At 44.1% G+C, this 27122-nt stretch overlaps 1 protein-coding gene across 5 annotated transcripts in view; it reads right to left on the reverse strand.

The window, feature by feature from the left end:
• Positions 1 to 27122, reverse strand: part of TLK1 (tousled like kinase 1) — a 462887-nt gene that overhangs the window by 342826 nt on the left and 92939 nt on the right. Inside the window, exon 1 of one of the 5 annotated variants that reach the window (XM_056534352.1) lies at positions 6405 to 6635. The exons of 2 other annotated variants lie outside the window; for them this stretch is intronic. The gene's annotated coding sequence lies outside the window, so the exon portion shown is untranslated. Of the gene's footprint in view, positions 1 to 6359; positions 6636 to 27122 lie in introns of those variants that run through there. 2 more of the 5 variants (XM_056534349.1, XM_056534355.1) reach the window with 2 other exon arrangements.

Raw genomic sequence — 27122 nt, forward strand, 5'->3', positions numbered from 1 at the left:
GCAGCTCATAAGTACTGAAAGGATTAAGATTTTTATATATAAGTAATTTACAAATCTGTTTAACTTCCTGGCACCACGTTTAAAAAAAAAAAAAAATTTTTTCCAGTGAAGTACCCCTTTAAAAAGGGGTACTCCAGTGGAAAATAGTTTTTTTGTTTTTTTTTAAACCAACTCTTGCCAAAAAGTTAGCAGATTTGTAAATTACTTCTATTAAGAAATCTTAATCCTTCCAGTACTTATCAGCTGCTGTGTGCACCAGAGGAAGTTGAGTTGTTCTTTTCTTTCTGTCCACAGTGCTCTCTGCTGACACCTCTGTCTGTGTTAGGAACTGTCGGAAGCAGGAGCAAATCCCCATAACAAACCTCTCCTGCTCTGGACAGTTCCTGATATGGACAGAGGTGTCAGCAGAGAGCACTGTGGTCAGACAGAAAAGAACTTCATAACTCCTTAGGCCCCTTTCACACTACAAAATTACTCCATTTTAAAGATCCGTACGAAGTTCCGTATGAAAATCAGCTGTAAAACGTCAGATACAAAATCCTATACGGCCGTTAGAAAATCCCTTTATAGTCTATGGGATTTTTCTAATAGCCGTTTTAACCCGTTATAGCCCGTTATTTTGTGACAGAAAATAGTAACGGGAGAAATAATGCATGCAGCTGATAAGTACTGGAAGGGTTAAGATTTAATAGAAGTTATTTACAAATCTGTATAACTTTCTGGTACCAGTTGATTAGAAAAAAATTGTTTTCCGCCGGAGTACCCCTTTAATATCAGCACTAAATTGACAATGACGATTTTGGTGTCAATTTTGACTTGGTTTTCTTCAGTAACACTTTCGCTGACCTGAATGGGGGTTTTAAATCAGAAATGTACAGAAAAGAGACACCTTTGTTTCTGCATGGAATGAAATGCAAACTTTTTTTGTTAAACCATGCATTTCTTTTTGCCATCGTCCACTGAAATCAATTTGAACGGTTTGTGCATTAAAGGGAACCTGTCCTCAGATTTTATCCCATTTAACACATGTCGGGGTGTCATATATGGTAAAATCTTAATTCTTAACATGTGTGGGAGATGTTCCTTACGGCAGCAATGGTGATTCTATTAAAGGGGTACTCCGCTGCTCAGCGTTTGGAACAAACTTGTTCTGAACGCCTGAGCTGGCGCTGGGAGCTGGTGATGTCATAGCCCCGCCCCCTCAATGCAAGTCTATGGGAGAGGTAGTGACTGCTGTCACGCCCCCTCCTATAGACTTGCATTGAGGGGGCAGGGTGTGGCATCATGAGGGGGCAGGGCTATGACGTCACGAGCTCCCGGCCCCAGCTCCAGTGTTCGGAACAGTTTGTTCCAAACACTGAGCAGCGGAATACCCCTTTAAGTTTGAAAGTTTCCCCCGCTGGCCCATAAGTATTCCCCTGAGCGGGGAGACCTCTTCTGCTTGTTCCCCCTAGGGCTGGGCAGTATACCGGTTCATACCGAATACCGACATTTTTGTGCTGCACGATATGAATTTTCCCCCATACCGCAATACCGGTTTGGCCCCTCCCCTTCGGGAATGAATGAATTATCAGCCCAGCGCTACCCTGTCCCCACATCGGGGAACTAATCATATGTGGCCCGCGAGCACTGTTCTGCCCCCCCCCCCCCCCAATTAATTATTAGTCCAGCACTGTCCCCATCAGGGTACTACTCACATGTCACCCGCATGCGCTGCCCTCCTCGTCCTCCTGTTTGTTGCGGCCGCCGGCGCTGACACTCTATACCAGTGGTCTTCAACCTGCCGACCTCCAGATGTTGCAAAACTACAACTCTCAGCATGCAGGAGTTGTAGTTTTGCAACATCTGGAGGTCGGCAGGTTGAAGACCACTGCTCTATATTGTGTGGTATCCCTATGCCCGGTCTGCAAAAAATAAACAAAATAAACTTTATCTTACCTCCCGTTGGTCCGGTATCGGCCTCATCTGCTTCCTAGTGAATGGAACATCGGACAGCCGTCAACCTATCACCGGCCGCAGCGATGTTCTGCCTCGGCCGCTGATAGGCTGAGCCCCCTGTCATGTAAGAAGCCGCCCAGAGTTCCTTACATGACAGTGCGCTCAGCCTATCAGCGGCCTAGGCGGAACATCGCTGCGGACGGTGATAGGCTGACAGCTGCCCGACGTTCCCGTCCCCAGCGTAAGGCCGATGTCGGAACATGCGTGAGTTTATTTTGTTTACCATGCGGGGCAGCGGGTGACATGTGAGTATTTACCCCAATGGGGGCAGCGCTGGGCTGATAATTAATTGGGGGGGGGGGGAGAGAGAGGAGGAAATACTGTTCTATACGGTGGAACTGCTGAAAGTTACAAAAATACTGTGATACACACATTAGCTCATACCGCCAAGCCCTAGTCCCACCTTCTCGGGCTGTAATCACCCCTCCTCAGCATGATTGACAGCCAGAGCAAAGCTGGACTAGAAGAGGATGGCTCCCCCCGCCCAGGGGACTATTTATGCAGGAACGTCTCCCACACATGGTAAAGGAAGAAGATTTTACCATACATAAGGGGAAATTTATGAAAACCTGTGAAGAGGTAAAGTTGCCCATAGTAACCAATCAGATCGCTAATTTTTTGCACAGGTTTTGATAAATCTCCCCCATAATGTTTTGCCACACGTTAAATGTGATAATATCTGATGACCAGTTCCCTTCAAAATCCGCACTTTTTCACCTTGTGTAAATCAGCCCTTAAATCATTGTTCCTCAAACCTGCAGCTTCAGCCGCCTGGGCAGGATGGGAGTTGTAGTTTTACAACAGCTGATGCTGTAGGCGCTAGGAACGCACAGGGGGGGGGGGGGGGGGGAACAGCTGATGTCAGCTGGTGCAGCTCCCGGGATCGCGGCGCACACTTTTCAGCCCTCTCTCCGCCGCTAATATAGCTGCCGGCCGCCGCCAATCCCGTAGCTGCCCACCGCCGCTCAAATCTCCCCTAGGGTTAGCAATACTACAACTTCCAGCATGCCCTGACATTGAGGACATGCTGGGAGTTGTAGTTTTGCTAATGCTAGGTGAGATGTGATAAGACAGCGTATTGAGGGAGGGGGGCGGAGACCTGCACAGTGAGGCCACGCCCCCTCCCTTGGTGAGGATTTCATACTAGTGAGCTACAATAAGTGTAATAAAAAAATAAAATAAAGGTGCTAGACACATAAAAGTTAAGATCTACAGATGTACATGCTCAGGATTACGTACTGAGTAATATATATATATTTATTTTGTTGGATCTGACAGGTACGCTTTAAGGCTGGGTTCATACAGCAGAATTTCTGCACTAAATTCTACATGAATTTATAGTCAATTCTGCAGTGTGAATGGGACAGCAGAATCCAATTGAAGTGTATTGGCTATAAATCCATGCAGAAATCCATGTAGAATTCAGTGCAGAAATTCTGCCATGTGAACTTGGCCTAAGGCGTATGTTCACACGCCAGAATTTCCGCATGGAAATCCTGCATGTGTTTATAGGCCTATTAACTTCAATGGGATTCCAGAGCCCCATTTACACTGCTGAATTTTCGCTTTGGACATTCAACAGCTAGAATTCTGCATTTCGAAAAAATATAATGTCATATTTTTTGCAGAAGTCAGCTTCGGAAGACCATTGAAATGAATGGGGCTTTCTTTTAAGCAAAATGCGGTTTTGCATGTGAATTTTGTGCAAAATTTAACAAAATAAATGAATTTAAAGCACTTTTTTTATTTTTTTTTGCTCTGAGTATTCATGCAAAATTAAAGAGGTAAAGTTTAAAGCTTTTTACTTTTCACTCCATTTTGAATAAAGTTTTACTTGTTTGATTAAAATTCCCAAAAAAAAAAATTTGCAAAGTCAAAAACCGTATGGTGAAAACCGGATGGAACCGTACGCACATAGGGTTCTGTACGATTCCCATTGACTCCCAAGTAAAAAAATAAATAAAAATAAAGGATTTCAATGCGGTTTTTCACCCGGACAAAAACCATGGAAGACTACTGTTTTGGGTATGAGGGAAAAAAAAAGACAAAACCGTACAAGACGCAAAACGGATACAAGCGGATGCATCTTTTGGCATGTGGTTTTCAATGGAGAGTCAATGCATACGGTTTTCAATACGGTTCCGTACGGTTTTCAAATTGAAAACATAGACGGGAAATGTATTGCAAAAACGTGGTGTGAATGCAGCCTAAGGCTACGTTCACATGTCAGAATGTCTGCTATTCCACTTATATTCTGTGCTGAAAAGAAGAATGCGGATTTTCTGCAGATTTGCAGAATTTGAAGGGAATTCTGTCCGAATTTCTGTGAGCCCCATTGACTTCAAAAGTGTTTTCTGCCACAGAATTCCGCAAAATCAAAGACAGGTCGTATATTTTAGCAGTATGCAGAATTTCCAATGTGTGAATGGGACAGCGCAATCCCATTGAACATTATGCGGGAGATTTACCAAAACCTGTGGAGAGGCAAAGTTGCCCATAGCAACCAATCAGATCGCTTCTTTCATTTTTCAGAGGCCTTAAGAATGTAAGAAGCGATCTGATTGGTTGCTATGGGCAACTTTGCCTGTCTGCACAGGTTTTGGTAAATCTTCCCCAATGTGCAGTAAATTTCTGCTGAATTATTTTGCGGAAATTCCGCCGTGTGAACATAGCCTTAAGCTGTGTTTCCCCCTTTTTTTGGCCAATCGCAGCATGCTAGGACTATGGCGTTTATCCAGGGAATGTTGGCCTTTTTTTTCCCCCTCAGATATACGTCTATGGGAGGAAGAAAAAAAAAGGTCAAGAAAATCGCAATGTGGTTTTAAGGCTGCGTTCACACCACATTTTTGCAATACATTTCCCGTATACGTTTTCAATGTGAAAACCATATGGAACCGTATTGAAAACCGTATGCCAAAAGATGCATCCGGTTGTGTCCGTTTTGCATCTTGTACAGTTTGGTCAGTTTTTTTCCCCGTACCCAAAACCGTAGCCGACCACGGTTTTTCGTCCGGAACTGTATGCACTTTTAAAAACAGTATACTGTTTATAAACGCATACGGTTTACTTTTTCCCATACTGTTCCATCCGTTTTTTTGCCATTCGGTTTTCTTTAGAAAAACGGATTGAAAACAGTATGGCAAAAACATAGTGTGAACCCAGCCTTAAACCGTATACGTTTTTTTTTTTTTTTTTTGAAACATGGGAGTCAATGGGAACCGTACAGAACAGTATGTGCGTACGGTTCCATCCAGTTTTCACCATACGGTTTTTTACTTTCCACAGTTTTTTTTATTGGAATTTCAATCAAACAAGTGAAACTTTATTCATAATGGAGTGAAAAGTTAAAAACGTATACGTTTTTTTTTCTTAAAAAACGGATGCAACCAGACATTTTTTAAACCGTATACGTTTTTTTAACTGTATACGGGTTAAAATTTGTACACACGTTTTGATACAGTTTAGTCCAGTTTTGAGGAATCAGTTTTTCATCAAAAACCTGATACGGGAACTGTATTGCAAAAACGTGGTGTGAATGCAGCCTAAACACTGACACGTTTAATGGTGTCCTCCCCAATTGTTCTGCAAACATTTTTGAGTCATATGATGAACCACATGACTTGCAATAAATAATATAAAAAAAAATAAATAAAAACAGGGGTGGTTGGGGGGAGGGTAAGAAATGCCAAGGGGGGGGGGGGGGGGGGGGGGGCGGGGGGGTAGAAAAAAAAAAAAAAAAAACCATCAAGACTAAAACTGCATCCTGAGTGCTGTGGACCTCCAGCTATTGTACAACTACTACTACTCTGCCTGGACATGCTGGGAGTTGTAGTTTTGCAACAGCTGGAGGTCCAGTTTGGAGTCCTGCAATCTAGGTTAGTAGTCCCCAAAATGTAGACCTCCAGGTGTTGCATTACTACAACTCCCAGCATGCCCGGACAGAGTTATAGTTTTGCAAAAGCTGGAGGTCCACAGTTACGAGACCAGTGGCTTAGAGCAGTGTTTCCCAACCAGGGTGCCTCCAGCTGTTGCAAAACTGCAACTCCCAGCATGCCCGGACAGCCAACGGCTGTCCGGGCATGCTGGGAGTTGTAGTTTTGCAACAGCTGGAGGCACCCTGGTTGGGAAACACTGGCTTAGAGGATGAAGATTGGTCCCTGTGGTCAGCCCTCCATACTGGCACATGCTAGGATGGATGTAACCACATCAGATCTCTGCTTCATGTCAGTGAAGGGACTCTACTCAATTAGAAATACAGGAGCCCTTTAAATGGAATACAAAAATAATAATTAAACTTTTCCCGGTGCATCCGGGTGACCGGCGGATGACAGGGCACAGCTCCGGTGATGCCGGTGACTCACATGTACAGCGCCGTGTGCCCCGCAGGCCCCGCCCCTCCGACTCACTGGATGACCCGCACGCTGCTCTCCGGTGAACCGTGTGGCGACACCTGATAAGGCAGGAGGCCCCCCTCCCGGGACTCGTCCCAGCTGTCGGGGGAGCGGGATCCGGAGCTGTGTGAGGCTCAGGCGCGGCTCCCGGACATTTGGTGGCTATATCCCGGCTCCCCCGCTCTTCTCCTGCGCCGTGCTCTGGGAGGACCTGACTCCCCGGTCATGTGACCTTATGTCTGACGGCAGGAAGGAGAGAGCGCGCGGCGCTGGCTGCAGTGATTGCTCTGTACAGGTGTCTGAGGATCCAGTGAGGTGCAGCGGGCTCTGCAGTGTCCTCCCGCCTCCTCCAAAACTGACACAACATATACTTTTCTTTTTACCCCAGTCATAAGATTTATCAAAACTAGTGCAAAAAGTGGAGTGTTTGCCAGAGGCCATCCCTCATTATTCAAAGAAATTTAAGTGGCGATGCTGTTGGTTGCTATGGACAACTGCACCACTTTTTCCATTGCATTACCTTTGAATGCAGTTGCTGCTCAAGAAGGGGTAGGTAGGTGTAAGGTAGGTTCACGCTAGGTTTTCCCACCTGTTAGAGTGGGTTCACAACACCAAATTGTACACATTTTTATCTGTATACGGTTGAAAAATGATGTCCAGTTGCATCCGTTTTTTACGGGAAAAAAAGTATAGGTTTTGAACTTTTCACTCCATTATGAATAAAGTTTCACTTGTTTGATTGAAATTCCAAGAAAAAAAAAGAGTGGAAAGTCAAAAACCGGATGGAACTGTACGCACATACAGTTCTGTACGGTTCCCATTGACTCCCATGTTAAAAAAGAAGAAAAGAAAAAAAAAAGGATACGGTTTAATACAGTTTTTCATCCGGCCAAAAACCGGGCCACGGTTTTCTGTCCAGAAAAAAAGTAAAAAACAGTATGGTTTGAAAAATGGAGACAACCGTGTACAATATGGTGCATACGGTTTTGAATGGGAAGTCTATGGGCACGGTTTTCTGTGCGGTTGCATACAAGTATAGCAAAATTGTGGTGTGAACCCACCCTTATCTGTATCCGTCGGCATCCTGCAAAAAACAGAATGCTAACGTATACTGTGACCGGGAGCAGTGGCCCCATTGATTTCTATGTGTCGCCTAGTGACTCCATTCAGGACTAATGCACTAATCTCAAAAGTGTTGGATCCCGCGCTTTTGAGCCTACTTAAAATAGTGCATGAATTCCGAACTGAGTCACTAGAACCTCCGTTCGGCATTAGAATTTAATGGAGTCTGCTGCTCACTGTAAGGCCATGTTCACATAGCAAAAACCCCGGCAGACATTCCGCAAATAGAATATGCGGCGCTAAGACTGCTCTGAAATGCGCCATCTCCATAGATAACTGCATTTCTTAGGCTGGAATAAGGGTTTTTTCCATGGTAATTCTGCCATGTGCATGGCGCAGCTGAATCCTATTGAATTTCCGAGAAGAATTTTTCCACCGGATTCCGCTCAAAAATTCCATTTTGTAATGCCAACGGATACAGCTAAGGGTGCACAAACAGTATTTTAGTACTTTTATTAGGGAAGGGGTTAAATCACTTATCAACTTTTTTTTAAAACAATTTTATAGTCCCCATAGGGGACTATTATGTGCAATCTTCAGATTGCGTACACTGTTCAATGCCATAGCATAGCATTGATCAGTGTTATCGGTGCTCCATTGCTCCAGCATGCTGCCTGGAGCTTTGGATTACCGATCGAACGGCGAGGAGGCAGGTAAGGGCTCTCCCGACCTCCTGTCAGCTGATTGGGACACCATGGTGGTCCTGATCAGCACCACTGAGAAGCCAGGAAGTGTTTAACATTTTAGATGCCGCAATCCACTTTGATTGCAGTGTCCAAGAGGTTAATGCCCGGTGATGTCCATCATTAGCAATAGGACCACCCCGCATCATAGAAGGGGGCCGGGACAAGGGCGTACAGGTATGCCTTTCATCCTCGAGGTTAAAGCATACCTGTGATATCAAATATAATTACATTTATTGAATAATACTGTGAGGTCTGGGGCAGGGCCCTTGCCACAGACAGCTCACTAAAATAGAATGGTAAAAGTTAGTTATAAACATTTAAAACATGACGTTAAAATAGTATTGCACTTAAACGGTGGGACAATGGTGGGGGTTTATAGTCCAATGTTTGTAATAGGATATGTCCAATAAACAGTTTTTGCAGCGCTGGAGGCTCGCAGTTACGAGCCCACTGAGTATACTTGTATGCACAGTAGCGCTAAAGATCTATCCTCTATATTCCGACAGCACGGGGACAAAGTACAAGAGGAAAAATAGATCAAAGTCAGGCACTTAGTGCCTCTTACCGGCTCCGGCAAAAGCAGTCATATGCGCATAGCAGCGCTTAACGGTGATCCGGATTGATGCCTCTCAGCCCCGGCAGCACGGGGAAGGTGTAGGAAAGGTGAAGATGTCCGGTACAGATGGTTAGTACGTAGTCCCAAGGAAAAGGTAATGTTAGTTTGTAGCGTGTGTCACAGTCTTTGCATATCCACCATTGAAAAAGGGGACGCTGCTCCCCGAAACGCGTCTGGCCAAGACTGCCTTTGCGCAAGAAGTCGGGACTATTTGGATTATTTTTCCACCACTATTGGTCTTTTTCTGCCCTCTCTGCTTCTCCCCGCACCGTCGGAGTAGAGAGGGATCCCACACCAAAGACCTCCAGCGCTGCCACACGCTACAAACTAACATTACCTTTTCCAGAGGACTAATCACTAACCATCTGTACCGGACATCTTCACCTCTCCTACACCTTCCCCGTGCTGCCTGGGCTGAGAGGCATCAATCCGGATCACCGTTAAGCGCTGCTATGCGCATATGACTGCTTTTGCCGGAGACGGTAAGAGACACTAAGTGCCTGACTTTGATCTATTTTTCCTCTTGTACTTTGTCCCCGTGCCGTCGGAATATAGAGGATAGATCTTTAGCGCTACTGTGCATACAAGTATACTCAGTGGGCTCGTAACTGCGAGCCTCCAGCGCTGCAAAAACTGTTTATTGGACATATCCTATTACAAACATTGGACTATAAACCCCCACCATTGTCCCACCGTTTAAGTGCAATACTATTTTAACGTCATGTTTTAAATGTTTCTAACTAACTTTTACCATTCTATTTTAGTGAGCTGTCTCCGGCAAGGGCCCTGCCCCAGACCTCACAGTATTATTCAATAAATGTAATTATATTTTATATCTTATCAGACACTTCCTTTCTTTTTTATTTCTCTCTATTTATTCTGCCATATTAAAAATTTTCTTTCTAGCCTAGTAGGACTGCTATTTTTTATATCAGTATATATTTGGCACACGGGTATGTGCAACGCAGTATCCTCGGTTTAGGTCTCTAATATTTTACGTAGAGCTCCCACACTTGTACTTATATACCTGTGATATCACAGAAAAATATATCACTAGGTCATGCAGATGCTTTACATGTCTTTTTTTATGTGTCTAGCTTTTGTATTTCACTTAGAAGTCCCTCTATTCTGCTGCTCATTCATCCAAGGGGTGTGTCCAAGGCAAACACTGGGCCCGTCCTCACTTAACATGCATTTACTTCCTCCCTGAGTCTACTGTGCTGGGTCTTTTCATCCAATCACTGCAGGCTGCTCTGTAACCCCCTCCTCTTTGTTTCCAGACAGGAGTCTGATAGACAGGACAGGAGTAAGTACAGAGGAGTGCTAGACTTTGTCCCAGCCTGTGAGTCAGCTGGGACAAAGATGATGCTGCTGGATTATGTTCTGGATGGTATGAAGACCTCTAGTTTTTTTTTTTTTTTTAAATAAGCCATGATTTCCTTAAAAAGGAAATAACATTTTCTTATGAAGTATATTAGATAGGTTAATGTTTTGCCAAGATGTAAAACATATAAAAAGTTTTTGAATCTGACAGTGCCCATTAGGGGCAGACTGACAACACTCAGGGCCCCCGGTCCAAAAAAAAGCAAGGGCTCCTGCGATGCTCCGCCGCTGGCCACACTTCTGCCACTATTCCACCTAAATCCTTCCACCACCCCTGCACACACAATAAACTAAATTTTATATATAAGAAACCCTTTAAGGTAGGTAAGATAATTTAGCATGACCAATAATACTGGTATACAAGGAGTAAATATATACCACCACACAGTAACTGGATAATACCACCATACTGTACTAAATAAAACCATTATACACAGACCAGTATACTATACAGGATCTGTATACTGATATAAGTGATTATATTCAGTGCCCATATAGCGGTAGATATCAGCTGTACAGAGATCTGTACACAATATAAGTGATCATATACAGGACGATATGGCAGTAGATATCATCTGTACAGAGATCTGTATACAATATAAGTGATCATATACAAGAACATATAGTGGTAGATCCCAGCTGTACAAAGATCTGTATACAATGTAAATGATTATATACAAGAACATATGGTGGTAGATATCATCTGTACACAGGATCTGAAGACCATAGAAGTGATTAGTTACATCTAGGCACTCACAATTATTTCTTTTCTGATCGTCCGCATCCTCTTTCCTTTTCTTCTCTGTCCAGATCGACCATGTCAATCTTTTAACATCTGCAAGACAAACATGTTAGACTCTGCATTTTTTAAGTGCCATCCCCTCCTCTACACAATCTCCCCATCTATAGGCCACAAACTGTAATAATGCCCTCCTTGGTGTCCTGCACAGTAAAAGGGCAGGTAGGTAAACAGGTAACTAGGTAGGTAGATCAGGAAGCCAGATATGTAAGTAGGTGACTAGCCACGTAGGTAGCTAGCTAGATAGTTAGGCAGCAATGTATGAAGGCCAGGTATGTACATTGTTAGGTAGCCCGATATGTAGGTAGGTAGGTTGGCAGCCAGGTATGTAGGTAAGTAGGCATCCAGGTAAGTAGGTAGCCAGCACCCCCTCCACCCAGTGGCGGATCCAGAGTCTAGTCTTGGGAGGGGCACTATCAGAGTATTTTGTGTTAGCGGACAGAAAATAAGGTGTTGCTTACGGAAGTTACAGGTAGGTAATGTTCCCAGGAGGTAGTGGCCCCTAGTAGATCATGCCCCCAGGTAGTTAATGTCCCCCAGGTAGGTAGTCATGCCCCCTGTAGGTAAATCCTTCAGATAGCTGCCCCTTGCATGAAAAGCCCCCATGTAGGTAGCCCTCCTATTAGTTTGGTAGTTTGTCCCTATATTAGCTAGGCAGGGACATAGTAGATAGCCCCTCACATTAGGTGTAGGCAGCAGAGTTCCCCCACAGTAGGGTGTAAGCAGCAGAGTTCCCCCCCCCCCCAGTAGGTGTAGGCAGCAGATCTTCTCTCCCCCCCCCCCCCCAGTAGGTGTAGGCAGTAGAGTGCAACTCCCCCCCCCCCCCCCCCCCCAGTAGGTCCAGGCAGCAGAGTTTTGTCCCGTCCGCCTTGCCCCCCTACATTTTGTGCAGGCAGCAGAGTTTTCCCTCGGACCATGTCCAATTGGTCAGTCCGCCGCTGGTGCCCATTTGAATTGGAAGGAAGCGCTAAAGCCTCTTTTCTCTCTTGAGTAAAAAAAAAATAAAGAATTATTCATGTGAAAAAGTTGAAAAGTACTAAAGTTAGCTCAGTGCCATGTAGTATAATGCTTGGAGCAAGAGGAATGCTGGTAAAGCCAGTTCCTGATGTAATCCACAGTGCATAAGAGGAAGGAAGTGGCCCTCAGGTCTGAGCAATGATAAAACTTCCAGGCTTCATTGTTATATACTTTTAAAACAACTGTGCAATATAAACAAAAGTTCAACTAATGCTAATAAAATGGCAAGCTTTTGTAACTGTTAGGCTGAGTTCACAAGGCAGAATGTCCGTGAGGAATTCCGCATGAATCTTTAGCACGGAAATTCTGCAGCATCATTGATTGTAATAGGATTCTGCTGCTATGTTCACACGGCAGAATTTCCGCGGCAGCAACATCTGCAGTGGAAATCCTGATTCCGGCGTCTGCAAAAACATTGAACATGTTCAATGTTTTTGCGGATTCTGCAAGTAAATGCATTGCCATCTATGAGACGCAGCACTAGCACCAGCATGTTCTGCCGGTGCTCCACTGTCTGTGGAATGTCAGCACTGAAATATACTTTGTGAACATAGCCTCAAAGCAGGCAGACACACACTGAGCACATTACAGTAATACAAAAACAACACAATACCCCTTCAATCTATGACGATAGATATTTTAGAAAATGGAGGCATCTGTTTGTGTTCTGTATTCTCTTCATATTTTATCTGTATTGCATACGAGTTTTAGAGTGTAGTTCAATTTCCTGCCTTGGACCCGTTTCACATGCGTGTATTGGTAATCGAGACAACATGTACAGCGTGTGAGCACTGAAGCCAGTGATTGGCTGCCGTGTCATGTGTACAATATATACAATGTCCTCGTAGCACATTTGATAATGGAGAACCAAAGCAGTGACCAATTTTGGGTAGTGGCGGGACTATAGTATTTTTAAAAATATTTTACTGCTGTTTATATTTTACCGTTTCTACCTATCCTCTATTTAGTTATCAAATAACTGGCAAATGTAAATACATTACCCAGTCTGATCTGGGGTGTAGTCTGCTTTTTAAGGGTAAATTCACACATATCATACCTGCTGCAGATTTTATGCTTTTTTAAAACTATTTCTTTATATTTATTTAACAGCATCAAATCTGCAGTGGATGCATATGAGTGGATGTACCCTAGAGGGTTTCTAGCTTAGGCCCCTTCACACTATAAAGTTGCTCCGTTAAAAGACCCATTATAAACTTCCATTAGAAAAGCCTTAAAAACGGATGTTAAACGGCCGTTACAAAATCCCACAGAAGTCTATGGGATTTTTTGATTATCCGTTATGACCCGTTAGCCTGTCATGAATAACGGACGTTATTTGTGACGGAAGAAAAAACTGCACATGCATTAATTTTTATCTTCCGTAACAAGAAACGGGTAAATTAACGGACGTTATTTTTAACATTGAAGTCTATGGCAAACGGATGAGCCTTTATGTCATCCGTTTGCACTTTAAAAGTAATAGCAGTCATTTTCCATTATCAAAGGAAAATATCATGACATCAGCAGATGTCAGATCTTCATTATTTCTCAGCACATAAGCTATACATGTGTTCTCTGACTTGTATGAAATACAGCTGTGGGTGATTTTTAACCTTTTCTCCTGTTGTGAATTCATCCATGAAAAAAAAACGTACATAAAAACTCCGTACATCACTGCATTATTCACTGGAAGCAATGATCTGGAATATGAATTTGGATGCTACATGTCACATGTTTTGGGTGTTTTTTTTTTTTTTTTGTTTTTTTTACTCACACAATCTACAAGAGACAAATCTCCGGATAAATTCAGAGGTACATGTGGGTCTCACCACAAGGATCATATGTGGCTGGACACAGTCTTCTTGGTTGGCTTTGGTTCTCCCACTGTATTTTTACTTAGCTTCCAAACTGCTGCAACCAGATATATAAAATCATGTTCACATTTTGTGTGAAATTTTTTAGAACTTGCAACACTTTTTTTAAATTGTAATATTTATTAGGTTTTACAAGAAAAAAAACTGAAACATACAAAAACTGTTCCATAAGCAAGCTCAAACAAGAATCAGATGCATTAGAAGGATCGGCCAGGACAATATATACAGTACAGACCAAAAGTTTGGAAACACCTTCTCATTCAGAGTTTTCTTTATTTTCATGACTATGAAAATTGTAGATTCACACTGAAGGCATCAAAACTATGAATTAACACATGTGGAATTATATATATAACAAAAAAGTGTGAAAATGTCATATTCTAGGTTCTAGCCACCTTTTGCTTTGATTACTGCTTTGCACACTCTTGGCATTCTCTTGATGAGCTTCAAGAGGTAGTCACCTGAAATGGTCTTCCAAAAGTCTTGAAGGAGTTCCCAGAGATGCTTAGCACTTGTTGGCCCTTTTTGCCTTCACTCTGCGGTCCAGCTCACCCCAAACCATCTCGATTGGGTTCAGGTCCGGTGACTGTGGAGGCCAGGTCATCTGGCGCAGCACCCCATCACTCTCCTTCTTGGTCAAATAGCCCTTACACAGCCTGGAGGTGTGTTTCGGGTCATTGTCCTGTTGAAAAATAAATGATGGTCCAACTAAACGCAAACCGGATGGAATAGCAGCCGCTGCAAGATGCTGTGGTACCCATGCTGGTTCAGTATGCCTTCAATTTTGAATAAATCCCCAACAGTGTCACCAGCAAAGCACCCCCACACCGTCACACCTCCTCCTCCACACCAGCACACCTGTGAAGTGAAAACCATTTCAGGTGACTACATCTTGAATCTCAACAAGAGAATGCCAAGAGTGTGCAAAGCAGTAATCAAAGCAAAAAGTGCCTACTTTGAAGAACCTTGAATATGACATTTTCAGTTGTTTCACACTTTTTTGTTATGTATATAATTCCACATGTGTTAATTCATAGTTTTAATGCCTTCAATGTGAATCTGCAATTTTCATAGTCATGAAAATAAAGAAAACTCTGAATGAGAAGGTGTGTCCAAACTTTTGGTCTGTACTGTAGGTCCTCAAAATAAGAGAAAAACATTTATTACACAGGATATTATATGAAGAGCAAAATTGGGCAAAATGTCTGTCAGAAACCAGATAGTATGCGGGTAGGATACGTGTAGTGGAGTCAGTGAGGTGATGGCGTGGGCCGTACCAGAGGACCGGTTCTAAGAAGTTACTGGTTTTCACCAGAGCCCGCCGCAAGGCGGGATGGACTTGCTGCGGCGGTAACTCCCAGGTCGTATCCCCTGATAGCAACTCGACCTCACTGACAGCTGAAATAGGCATGGTACACAAGGACAAGGCAAAGGCAAGGTCGGATGTAGCAAGAGGTCAAGGCAGGCAACAAGGTTCGTAGTCAGGGGCCACGGCAAAGGGTCTGGATACTTAGGCTAGGGATACACACAAAACTCTTTCTCTGGGCACTTGGGCAACAAGATCCGGCAAGGACAGGAAGGGGAAGTGGGTTTTTATACGTTTTGGACTGATTGGGCCAGGCACCAATTAATGGTGACTGGCCTTTTAAATCTCAGCAAGTTTGTGCACGCGCCGGGAGGAAGTAGCAGCGGGAGGACGGTGAGTGACATGGGAAGCGATCCGTGAGCGGGGACGTCCCGCCACGTGGATCGCATCCCCGCTCCTGACAGGGGGACCGCGCTCTTGGACAGGAGCAGTGACCGGAGTGCTGTTAGAGGGAGAACGCCGCAAGCGCTCCGGGGAAGCAGCGGGACCCGGAGTGCTCGGTGTTACAGTAGCCCCCCCCCCTTGGGTCTCCCCCTCTTTTTGGAACCCAGAAATTTATGAATTAGCTCCTTGTCAAGAGGCCACAATTCTACCAATCAATAAGATAAAAATGTTTACCTCGGACGACCTTGGAGGCGAGAATCTCTTTCATGAAGAAGACCTCAGAGGAGCCAGTGACAGGAGCAGGAACAGTGACCTTGGGGGAATAGCGGTTAAGTATGAGAGGTTTGAGAAGGGAGACATGAAAAGAGTTAGGAATACGAAGAAAAGGAGGAAGATGGAGCTTGTAGGAGACAGAATTGATTTGGTTTTTGATTTTAAATGGCCCGAGGTAACGAGGACCCAGCTTGTAGCTAGGGATAGGGAACCGTATGTATTTGGAAGAGAGCCACACTTTGTCACCAGGGGCAAAGACAAGAGGGGTTCTTCTCTTTTTATCCGCATGTCTCTTCATGCAAGAAGAGGCCAGTAAGAGCGACTTTTGAGTCTCCTTCCAGATAGAGGAGAAGTTCCTAGTTAATTCATCCACGGCAGGATGGTTCACTCTTTCCACTTGTCCATTGGATTGAGGGTGATAGGAGGAAGAGAAATTCAATTTGATCTTTAATTGATTGCAAAGTGCTCTCCAAAATTTTGAAACAAATTGAACGCCTCTATCAGAGACGATATGCGTGGGAAGCCCGTGGAGACGAAAAATCTGCAGAAAAAAATTGCTTCGCCAACTATGGCGCAGAAGGAAAGCCAGGAAGCGGGACAAAATTAGCCATTTTGGAAAAACGATCAACGACCACCCAAATGACAGCGTTGCTATGAGACAAAGGAAGGTCAGTGATGAAGTCCATGGCTATGTGGGACCAAGGCTGTTCAGGCACCGGCAGAGTAAGGAGAAGACCTGCAGGCTTCAGGCGTGGAGTCTTGTCACGTGCACACACTGTACAGGCCAGTACAAAAACGGTCACATCTTTTTCCAGGGAAGACCACCAATAGTGTCTGGCAATCAACTGTATAGATTTTTTGATTCCAGCGTGACCAGCCAGATGGGAGGAATGACCCCATGTGAGAGTCCGGAGGTGAAGACGTGGTGGAACATAAGTTTTTCCTGGAGGAATTGGCAACAGAGAAGCAGGAGCAGAAGAGATCAGACACTCGGGAGGTATGATGTGCTGAGGAAGAGTCTCAGCTTCAGAGGCATCGGTGGAACGTGATAGAGCATCAGCCCTGACATTCTTGTCAGCTGGATGAAAATGGATTTGAAAATTGAAGCGGGCAAAAAACTACGACCATCTGGCCTGTCGAGTGTAAATGGTGATGGGGTGAAGGGATCCCTCCAGGAGATATCTCCATTCCTCAAGTGCCAACTTGATAGCCAACAGTTCACGGTCTTCTATAGAATAGGTTTTTTCAGGAGGAGAAAAAAGTTTTGGAGAAAAAAACTCAAGTGACGTTTTTTCCCTTAGCGTTTTTTTGGAGAAGGACAGCTCCCACTGATGCGGCGTCAACCTCAGGGAAAAAAGGCTTCAGAGGATCTGGTCTGGACAAGACTGGTGCAGAGGCAAAGGCGGCCTTAAGGCGAGTAAAAGCTTCATCCGCTTGAGGAGGCCAGGACCTCGGATTCGCGTATTTCTTTGTCAGTGCCACAGTAGGAGCAATGATGGTGGAGAAGTGGGGAATAAACTGACAGTAGTTGGCGAATCCAAGGAAGCGCTGGATAGCACGGAGTCCAGAGGGGCGAGGCCAATCCAAGACCGCAGAGAGCTTGTCAGGATCTATTTGAAGACCTTGTCCAGAGACCAGGTATCCCAGGAAAGGAAGACAGCTGCGTTCAAAAAGGCATTTTTCAAATTTGGCGTAAAGATGATTTACACGAAGACGCTGGAGCACTTGACGGACATGGAGCTGGTGTTCCTCTAGGTTGGAGGAAAAATTAGGATGTCATCTAAATAGACAGCAACGCAGGTATACAGTAAGTCCCGAAAAATTTCATTGACAAAATCTTGAAATATTGCAGGGGCGTTGCAAAGTCCAAATGGCATGATGAGATACTCGAAGTGGCCATCTCTGGTGTTTAAAAGCGGTTTTCCACTCATTTCCTTCTAGAATTCTGATGAGGTTATAAGCGCCCCTGAGGTCGAGTTTAGTGAAAATTTTTGCTCCACGCAGACGGCCAAAGAGTTCCGAGATGAGAGGCAGAGGGTAGCATTTTTTTACTGTGATTTTATTGAGGCCACGATAGTCTATGCAGGGGCGTAGCGAACCGTCCTTCTTGGCAACGAAGAACCCCGCTCTGGCTGGAGAAGAAGACTTCCTGATAAAACCTCTCTTTAGATTCTACTGTATGTATTCAGTCATGGCCTTAGTTTCTGGAGCAGAGAGAGGATAAATTCTGCCACGGGGCGGTGTGGTACCAGGGAGCAAGTCAATAGGGCAGTCGTAGGGTCTATGTGGTGGTAAGACCTCCGCCTGCTTTTTACAGAAGACGTCAGAAAAGTCCTGATAGACCTTTTGGAAGGCCAGGCAATGGAGTAGCGATGGAGACTTGGCTGGTTGGTACAGACTTGAGGCAACGTTTGTGGCAGGAAGAGCCCAAGGATTTAATATCCCCAGTGGTCCAGTCGAGGGTAGGAGTGTAACGCTGGAGCCAAGGCAGGCCAAGAAGGATTTCAGAGGTACAGTTAGGCAAAACAAAAAATTAAATTTTTTCTTGATGGAAAACACCAATTGTCATAAGCAAGGGTTCAGTGCGGTAACGCACGGTGCAGTCCAGATTTTCTCCATTTACAGAAGAAATGAAGAAGGGTTTGATAAGACGGGTAACAGGAATGTTGAATCTGTTGATAAATGAGGCTTCAATAAAGTTTCCTGCAGAACCTGAGTCCAGGAAGGCCACCGCAGAGAAGGAGGAATTAGCGGATGGAGAAATCCGCACTGGAATAGTCAGGCGTGGAGAGGAAGAATTCACACCTAGTAACGCCTCTCCCACGTTAACTAGGTGCGTGCGTTTCCCTGACGCGGAGGGCGAATAGGGCAATCCTTAAGGAAATGTTCAATACTAGCGCAGTACAGGCACAAATTTCCATTTCTGCGGCGAGTCCTCTCTTCTTGGGTCAGGCAAGACCGATCCACTTGCATAGCCTCCTTGGTGGGAGGCACAGGAGTAGGTTGCAAAGGACTCTGGAGGAGAGGTGCCAAGTGAGGAAACCGCCTGGTGCGAACAAGATCCTTTTCTTGGCGGAGCTCCTGGCGTCTTTCCGAGAAACGCATATCTATGCGGGTGGCCAATTGGATAAGTTCAGGCAAGGTAGCAGGAATTTCTCGTGTGGCCAGAACATCTTTGATGTGGCTGGATAAACTTTTCTTGAAGTGCGGAACTGGATGGCGTATTCGCCCACTGAAGAGCTCCCTTGGACGAGATTCAGAAGAGCCGTCTCAGCAGAGGAGGCCCGGGCTAGCTCCTCGAAGACACTGCGTACTACGGAGAAGAAGGACTGGATGGAAGCAGTGGCAGGATCTTTGCGGTCCCAAAGCGCAAAGCGTTGTGGCCCAGGACAAGGCCTTTCCAGATGGTAAACTGACCACGAAAGCCACCTTAGACCGTTCTGTGGGGAACTGGTCCGACATCATCTCAAGGTGCAGGGAACATTGGGACAGGAATCCCCGGGATATCTTAGAGTCCCCATCCAATTTCTCGGGAAGAGACAAACGGACTCTAGAGGAAGTAGCGGCAGCTTGGAGTGGAGGAGATGCTGGAGCTGGCGGAGAAGGTAGACGCTGTGGAGGCAGAAGATGCTGGAGCATGGCGGTCAACTGCGACAGCTGTTGTCCTTGTTGGGCGATCTGTTGAGACTGCTGGACAACCACGGAAGTGAGGTCAGCAAGACTTGGCAGCGGCACCTCAGTGGGATCCATGGCCGGATCTACTGTCAGAAACCGGACTAGTATGCGGATAGGATACGGGTAGTGGATCCTCTAAGTCAGTGAGGCGATGGCGTGGGACGTACCAGAGGACCGGATCTAAGAAGTTACTGGTTTTCACCAGAGCCCGCCGCAAGGCTGGATGGACTTGCTGCGGCGGTAACTCCCAGGTCATATCCCCTGATAGCGACTCGACCTCACTGACAGCTGAGATAGGTGTGGCACACAAGGACAAGGCGAAGGCAAGGTCGGACGTAGCAAGAGGTCAAGGCAGGTGGCAAGGTTCGTAGTCAGGGGCAACGGCAAAGGGTCTGGATACACAGGCTAGGGATACACACAAAATGCTTTCTCTGGGCACTTGGGCAACAAGATCCGGCAAGGACAGGAAGGGGAAGTGGGTTTTTATACGTTTTGGACTGATTGGGCCAGGCACCAATTAATGGTGCACTGGCCCTTTTAAATCTCAGCAAGTTGGCGGGCGCGTGCCCTAAGGAGTGGGGCCGCGCACGCCGGGCGGAAGCAGCAGCGGGAGGACGGTGAGTGACATGGGATACGATCCGTGAGCGGGGAAGTCCCGCCACATGGATCGCATCCCCGCCGCTGACAGGGAGACAGCGCTCTTGGACAGGAGCAGTGACCGGAGCGCTGTTAGAGGGAGAACGCCGCGAGCACGCCGGGGAAGCAGCGGGACCCGGAGCGCTCAGCGTTACAATGTCACAAAAGCAAAATTACTTAAAGTGTACCTATTGCTTAGCACCTTTCATTGGTGCCTTGATACATCACCAACAAAATGAGTTAAATTTGTTGAGCTTTTCTGGGCCGTGATACCAGTGCATGATGTCTCATCTTATCTTATACTTATTTTCCCTGAAAATCATGGAGCGGGAGGACATAACTGCCCAAGTTCCTTCTGCATCGGACAGGGGTGCTACAAGGTACATCTTCCATTTATATATAGGAGTGGCACGGTAAGCCCTCCAAGAAGAAATAAAAAGATGGACTAAATAGCCGAAATTAGGCCTCAAATTGAATTGTATGGATAGTACAAAGGGTGAAAAGCAGTCGGGAGAAACACGGTCGTTGCAGCATTTTATTTTATTATTCTAGCACACAGCATACTCTGCTTGTTCAATTTTTGTGTTCCCCTATTGACTGCAACTCTGGATTTACTTTTTGATAAAACCAGTGCTAGGAAGACTTTTATTTAACAACAACTGAAACTGCAAAGCTGCGACATTACAAAATATACCTTTTTCAGTTCATTTTTTTATTGTATCGCTGTATGTTTGCTCTTGTGGTGCAGTTTTCAACCGCACCATAACTAAGGCTGGCTTCAAACCTGCTTTGGAGGCTACATAGGGTGCCTTCTGCACTGGTTCAGTTAAAAAGGTGCTGGCAAAATGCCACTATTTTGTCTGGTAAAATTATGGACACCATGTCAAAACCCCAATAAGTCAACAAGGGTGACCTCATAACCACCAACCAAATATTTTCTGCCAGCTCTATCTGTATTCTACTGCTGCTATCTCCATGGGATCTGGATATGAAATGGTTATATACCTCACCTGAGTCTGCTTTCACACACTGCAAAAATGATTTGTTTAGGGGTTTTGCTGTGAGTTTTCAAAAATTGCAAAAAATTGCACTATTTTACTTTGATTTCTTAAACTGCATACTTTAGTGGTAAAACTCAACATAGGAATATAGCCTAAAGACTTTAAATCTTCATAAAACACCACAATTGTGATTATAGGTCAAATCATTATAGGTCATATTTCTCTAAAAACTGCACATTCACATTTACAGGATCTGCTGCAGGTTCATTTTATTTCAATTACTTAAAGGGGTACTCTGCCACAAACATATTATCCCCTGTCTAAAGGATAAGAGATAAGATGTTAGAACCCCAGTGGTAGGACTTCTGCGATCACCGGTGCAACACCCCGTCATTCGTCGCACAGAGCGAACTCTGCTCCGTGTCTGATGATGGGCGATGCGGCCGCCACGCACCCTACATTCACTTCTATGAGAGAAAGTGTGATGGCTACGGCATAGCCATCATGCCTCCTGCCATTTACCTGAATTAGTTCAATTATGTAGCAAATCGGAAATAGATTAGACAAAAAAAATGAAAAATTTGACCATCACAATGGGCGCTCAGGACAAAACTTACATATTCTAATTCCTTATGTGCAGATACCGCTGTCCTGGGACTAATTCAGCATCTGTTTTACTTCTCACATTAGACAAGGCTCTTTCTATTTGCAGAAGGAAAAGAAAGTGTATTTCTGTTACACTAAACAGGTGTTGACGTAACCCTTGTCTCCATCTCAAATATCCCTCGAGATACAATTCCCTTGGCTAAGAACTATAATTCAAGGCCTCTTGGAGCTTTCCCCAAGATCTTCACAGTAAGAAAAACACTACAGTCATTCAGTCATTAACGCTTATTTTCTGCTCCAAAAATCTCCCGGGATCAGAAAGCCAGGGGCCAAGTCCTGCAGGAACACGTAGGAACTAAGTCCTGCACTTTTTCCACAGCAGGAACGCCATTCCCATTAGCAGGACCAGCCCTTGAGTGGAAATCATGGGTGAGTTCCCTCACTTTTTTTTTCCAGGACTTGACCCCTGAACAAAGCTGCACTGAAAAATGTGTGCAGAGATTTTGGATCTTCCTTTTCCAAATATGGCAGAGCTCTTCAGTGCTTCCCTGTCTTTTTATAGCTACAATGTAACCTTTTTATTGCCACTTCTTCCTCACATGAATTCATCAGTGATATAACTGTAGCTACATATATATCAATAAATAATAAAGAAATATCATTGAGGGTCTCTAACCACCTCATCAGATCTGCTTTATACTGAGCAGCGTTCGCAGCATGTGCCTTGTTCTGCAGGAATACAACGCCCCAGAGCTTAACCCAAATGTCCTCCATATGATTCATTTTCCTCCCTAGTAAACATTTCACCTGGAGAATCACGGACAGAATGAAGCAGATTCACCATCGCAGAGAAATACAATTTCTGCCTAAAAACAATAAACAGCTCAATGCTCAAGTCTTATTGCAATTTGATCTATGAGTTTAATCTATTTTTTTTTATTTTTTGTTTCCCCCTTTTGCTACAGGAAAGAAGTTGAGATGACAAGCAGCAGCCATTGCTAGAGATTTACTTACAATGGAATAAGTCTTTTTTTTTTTTTTTTTTTTTTGGCTGAATGTCAAGCTCATCAATTGTTAACCCATAACCCACTGGGGTATTCTGTGGCTGATTTTGATTGAAGTCTTTCTATGCATTATTTTACTGGCCAATACTACAGAAAAGTAGAACTTTTTCTTCCAATATATGCAAGCTTTGTCATACAACCCCTTGCAGAAAATCTAGTCACCACATTTTGACGTACTTCAACCAGATTTTTTTTAATAAAAATAAATCACATATATGACACAAAACAATGAGGCAGCTCTATTATTGCAGATGCACCAGAATTTTTGCGTAATTTTTGCCAGTTAATTTTCATGCTGTTAATCCCTTTAAGACACAGCCAATTTTTATTTTTGCGTTTTTGTAATTCCCTCCTCTCCTTTTAAGAGCTATATGTCATGACCAACTATGGGGACAGGGAGAGTGAGTCCTAACTGACCCTAAAAAGACTCTCCCAGCCTAATAGGGATATAGGTTGAAGTTGATGGACTCTGGTCTTTTTTCAACCTTATGAACTATGTCACTTGCCCATCCATCCTAAACGATGGATCAACAACTGGGCGCCGGCCCCTTCCTGCGCTAAAGTGCAGTGGCGAAAAAACATAATATACATAGTCGGTCACAGGCCAGAAAGGGAAAACTACCAGACAGCCAGATATACCAGACAGAACACAAATACTAACAGGGCAGAATATAAACTCACAAACAGCAGAATATAGTGAATTAACAAACAGTTCATAAACCGGATATCAGATAAATGGCAGACATGATAAAATGAACAAGACTAGGCATGATAAAGAGAACACAGCAGAATCCAGGAGATGAAGGGGATAAACAAAAGAACTAGGAGCCAAAACACTAAACTGAACAGGTAACATAGAACACTGTTCACAAACAGGTACAAGGACAAAGATCAGATCAATCAAACAGGATATAAATATAGGGCACTGTTCACACTGGGACACAGAACATACAAACTGGACTCCCCACTCCACTATAGGAGTAGCCATTAATAATAAAGCCAAATAGGCTACTGGCCAGCGGACACACTCCACCATGTGGACAAAATGCTGACCCAGTAGGAAACAGAAATATAATATATGAAACACTAGACTAGAACTGGATGAGTCTGAATAGACTCCAGAACAGGAATATAACATACAGGGCACAGGTAACAAGCAAGACTCAGACATAGTGTGAACACCAACAAAGCTGAACAGACATAATCCAAAAAAACGACTAATGTAACAGACTAAAATACAAGGAGCATGCTATATAACCATGGCTAAAAACCAACATAAAATGGCAAGATAAATACAAGGTAAATGCTCAAGCAGACATAGTCAGAATATAGCACAAACAGACATAGTAGTATTGCACTCAATAACCAGCACCAGAATGCAGGAGAACTCTGGCTTAATAACTCCACCCGTGTTCTCATTCGGTCAGAGCATTAACTATTCCATATCCAGGAGGAATAGCAAACTGCTCTCAACAAACTAGTGTGTGAATGCACACCTAAACAGAAAAATACAAAAACAAATAAACGAACATTACACTATAACTCTTATTTTTCTATTTTTCAACCCATATGAGGGCTTGTTTTTTCGAGTGATCATTTGTACTCAGTAATAACACCTTTCCTTTTACCATAAAATGTACGGAGAAATCTAAAATTATATTATTTAATTCAATGGGATTCTGATGCACTGTGCACACTGTGACATCTTGCACTCTGGCTGCATGTCCGGGCCGTGAGTGCATTGTCCCTTCTCCTCCTCTGGCCGTCGGGGCTGGGATTCGCGCTGCGGGACGCACCTGCATGCGAATCCCAGCCAGTCACTCACCTCTGTCCCCTGCTGTTTCCTCACAGCTCCAGCGCACATGTCCCCGCCTCCTAGGGTGCGCAGGTGCTGGAGCTCTCAGATTTAAAGGTGCGCCTGTAATTCTGTTTTGCACTTGCACGTTCATTAAAAGTTTCTGCACCTCCCCCCACTCTCTGCCAGATCTTTGTTTGCCTTTGTGCCTGAGAGAAAGCTGTATTCCGTGTTTCCTTGCCGTGTACCAGACCTTGCTTTCCATGACCTGACTGTGATTCCAGCCGCCTGCCTATTGACCTTCTGCTACCCTACTGACTACGCTCCTGTGCCGCCAGCCCTGACCTCCCGCTAGCCTAACTTTGTCTTGCCTCATCCCTTCTGTTCCATGCTTCACCTCAGCCGCCTGTGTGGTCGAGTCGTGCCAGGGGTAGCGACCTGGGTGCTGCCAGCCACAGCAAGTCCATCCCGCTGTCATCTGCCACACAGGTCCAGCGGATCCACTACATCTCCAGTCCCAGACCACGCATCTGCTGAATGCCAGTCGACTGCGGTGAGTCTTACACACACAATGTAATTTCCATGTCAGATTGTACCGGCAAGGAAATTACATTTTCCTTGTACGCACAAAGAATGAACATTTTCATTCTTTGGGCAGAGTCCGCATGGAATGCATAGCCGTTTATGAGACGGCACATTCCTGTGCAGTCTCAACGACGGAATGTTATGCCAGCGCCCCTGAGTGTCCGCACAGAGATTCTTTGTGCAGACAGTCCGTCGTGTGAACATAGCCTAAGGAGCGCATTCCAGATAATCAGCCCCTGTGAAAGAGCCAACAAACGAGAAAACACTCATTCGTCAGCTGATCGCATCTTTTGTGCAGCCAATACAATTATTATCGACCACACAGTGCCCTGTGTAAACCAGATGTGTGGCCAATAGTGATGTATTTAAATGACCACACAAACAATCTAGCAATTGTTACCCGAGCCATCTGAAGGCTCTATAAAAGGGTGCTAATCAACCGAGATTTGCGCTTGTTATCAGCACCTGCTTGGCTCGTGTAAAAGGAACACCTTCGATCAATGCTGATCAAGCATCTAAAGCTGTAAAAGACAGCTCCTGTTATCTTAGTGGAACTCTTCAAAGCTCCCCAACCGCCATCCGTGAACTCCACCTGCAGCACGATCACATGGGGGCGATGAGTTAAAATTGTGTCCTTGGTCTCACTGCATACTTCCATGCAGCAATCAGTGTTCTCTGCTTATACAGTCTGCCAGAATCAGGCTGTATAATCAGAGTGCCGATAACACTGATCATTGCTATGCAGTAAAAGCAATCAATTGATTGCTTGTAAAGGTCCCTTCTGGACTATAAAATATAAATGAGCCAATAAAAACTTCAATCATTCCCATTTTCCTGCTTTACAAAAAAAATGTCCACTTGCATTAAATTGTATTAATGCATGTGGAAATGTTTAAACTATCAAAATACAATCTAAAATTGCTGATTTTTTGTCACATTACATCTCAGAAAAAAAAAAACATACGCAAAAGTGATACTGATTAATTCATTAAAGATGGACCCATTTTTTATCTTAATGACCAGGCTCTTGTTTTTTTATTTGACATGTGTCTCTTTAACCCCTTAAGGACGCAGGGTTTTTTGGTTTTTGCACTTTCATTTTTTCCTCCTCACCTTTTAAAAATCATACCCCTTTCAATTTTGCACCTAAAAATCCATATGATGGCTTTTTTTTGCGCCACCAATTCTACTTTGCAGTGACATCAGTCATTTTACCCAAAAATCTACAGCGAAACAGAAAAAAAAATCATTGTGCGATTAAATTGAAGAAAAAACGCCATTTTGTACCTTTTGGGGGCTTCCGTTTCTACGCAGTACATTTTTCAGTAAAAAATTACACCTGGTCTTTATTCTGTAGGTCCATACGATTAAAATAATACCCTACTTACATCGGTTTGATTTTTTCGTACTTCTGGAAAAAATCATAACTACATGCACGGAAATTTATACGTAAAAATTTTCATTTTCTGACCCCTATAACTTTTTTATTTTTCCACGTATGGGGCAGTATGAGGGCTCATTTTTTGCACCGTGATCTGAAGTTTTTAGAGCGGTACCATTTTTGTATTTGATCGTTTTTTATTCATTTTTTCATGATATAAAAAGTGACCAAAAATATGTTATTTTGGACTTTGGAATTTTTTTGCGCGTACGCCATTGTGCGGTTTAATTAATGATATATTTTTATAGTTCAGACATTTACGCATGCGGCGATACCACATATGTTTATATTTATTTTTATTTACATGGTGTTTTTTTTTTTATGGGAAAAGGGGGGTGATTTGAACTTTTACACTTTTTTTTTTTTTTTTTTTTGCAGTGTTATAGCTCCATAGGGGGGTATAACATTGC

This window comes from Hyla sarda, chromosome 8 (genome assembly GCF_029499605.1).
Source record: "Hyla sarda isolate aHylSar1 chromosome 8, aHylSar1.hap1, whole genome shotgun sequence".
Taxonomy (NCBI): Eukaryota; Metazoa; Chordata; class Amphibia; order Anura; family Hylidae; genus Hyla; species Hyla sarda.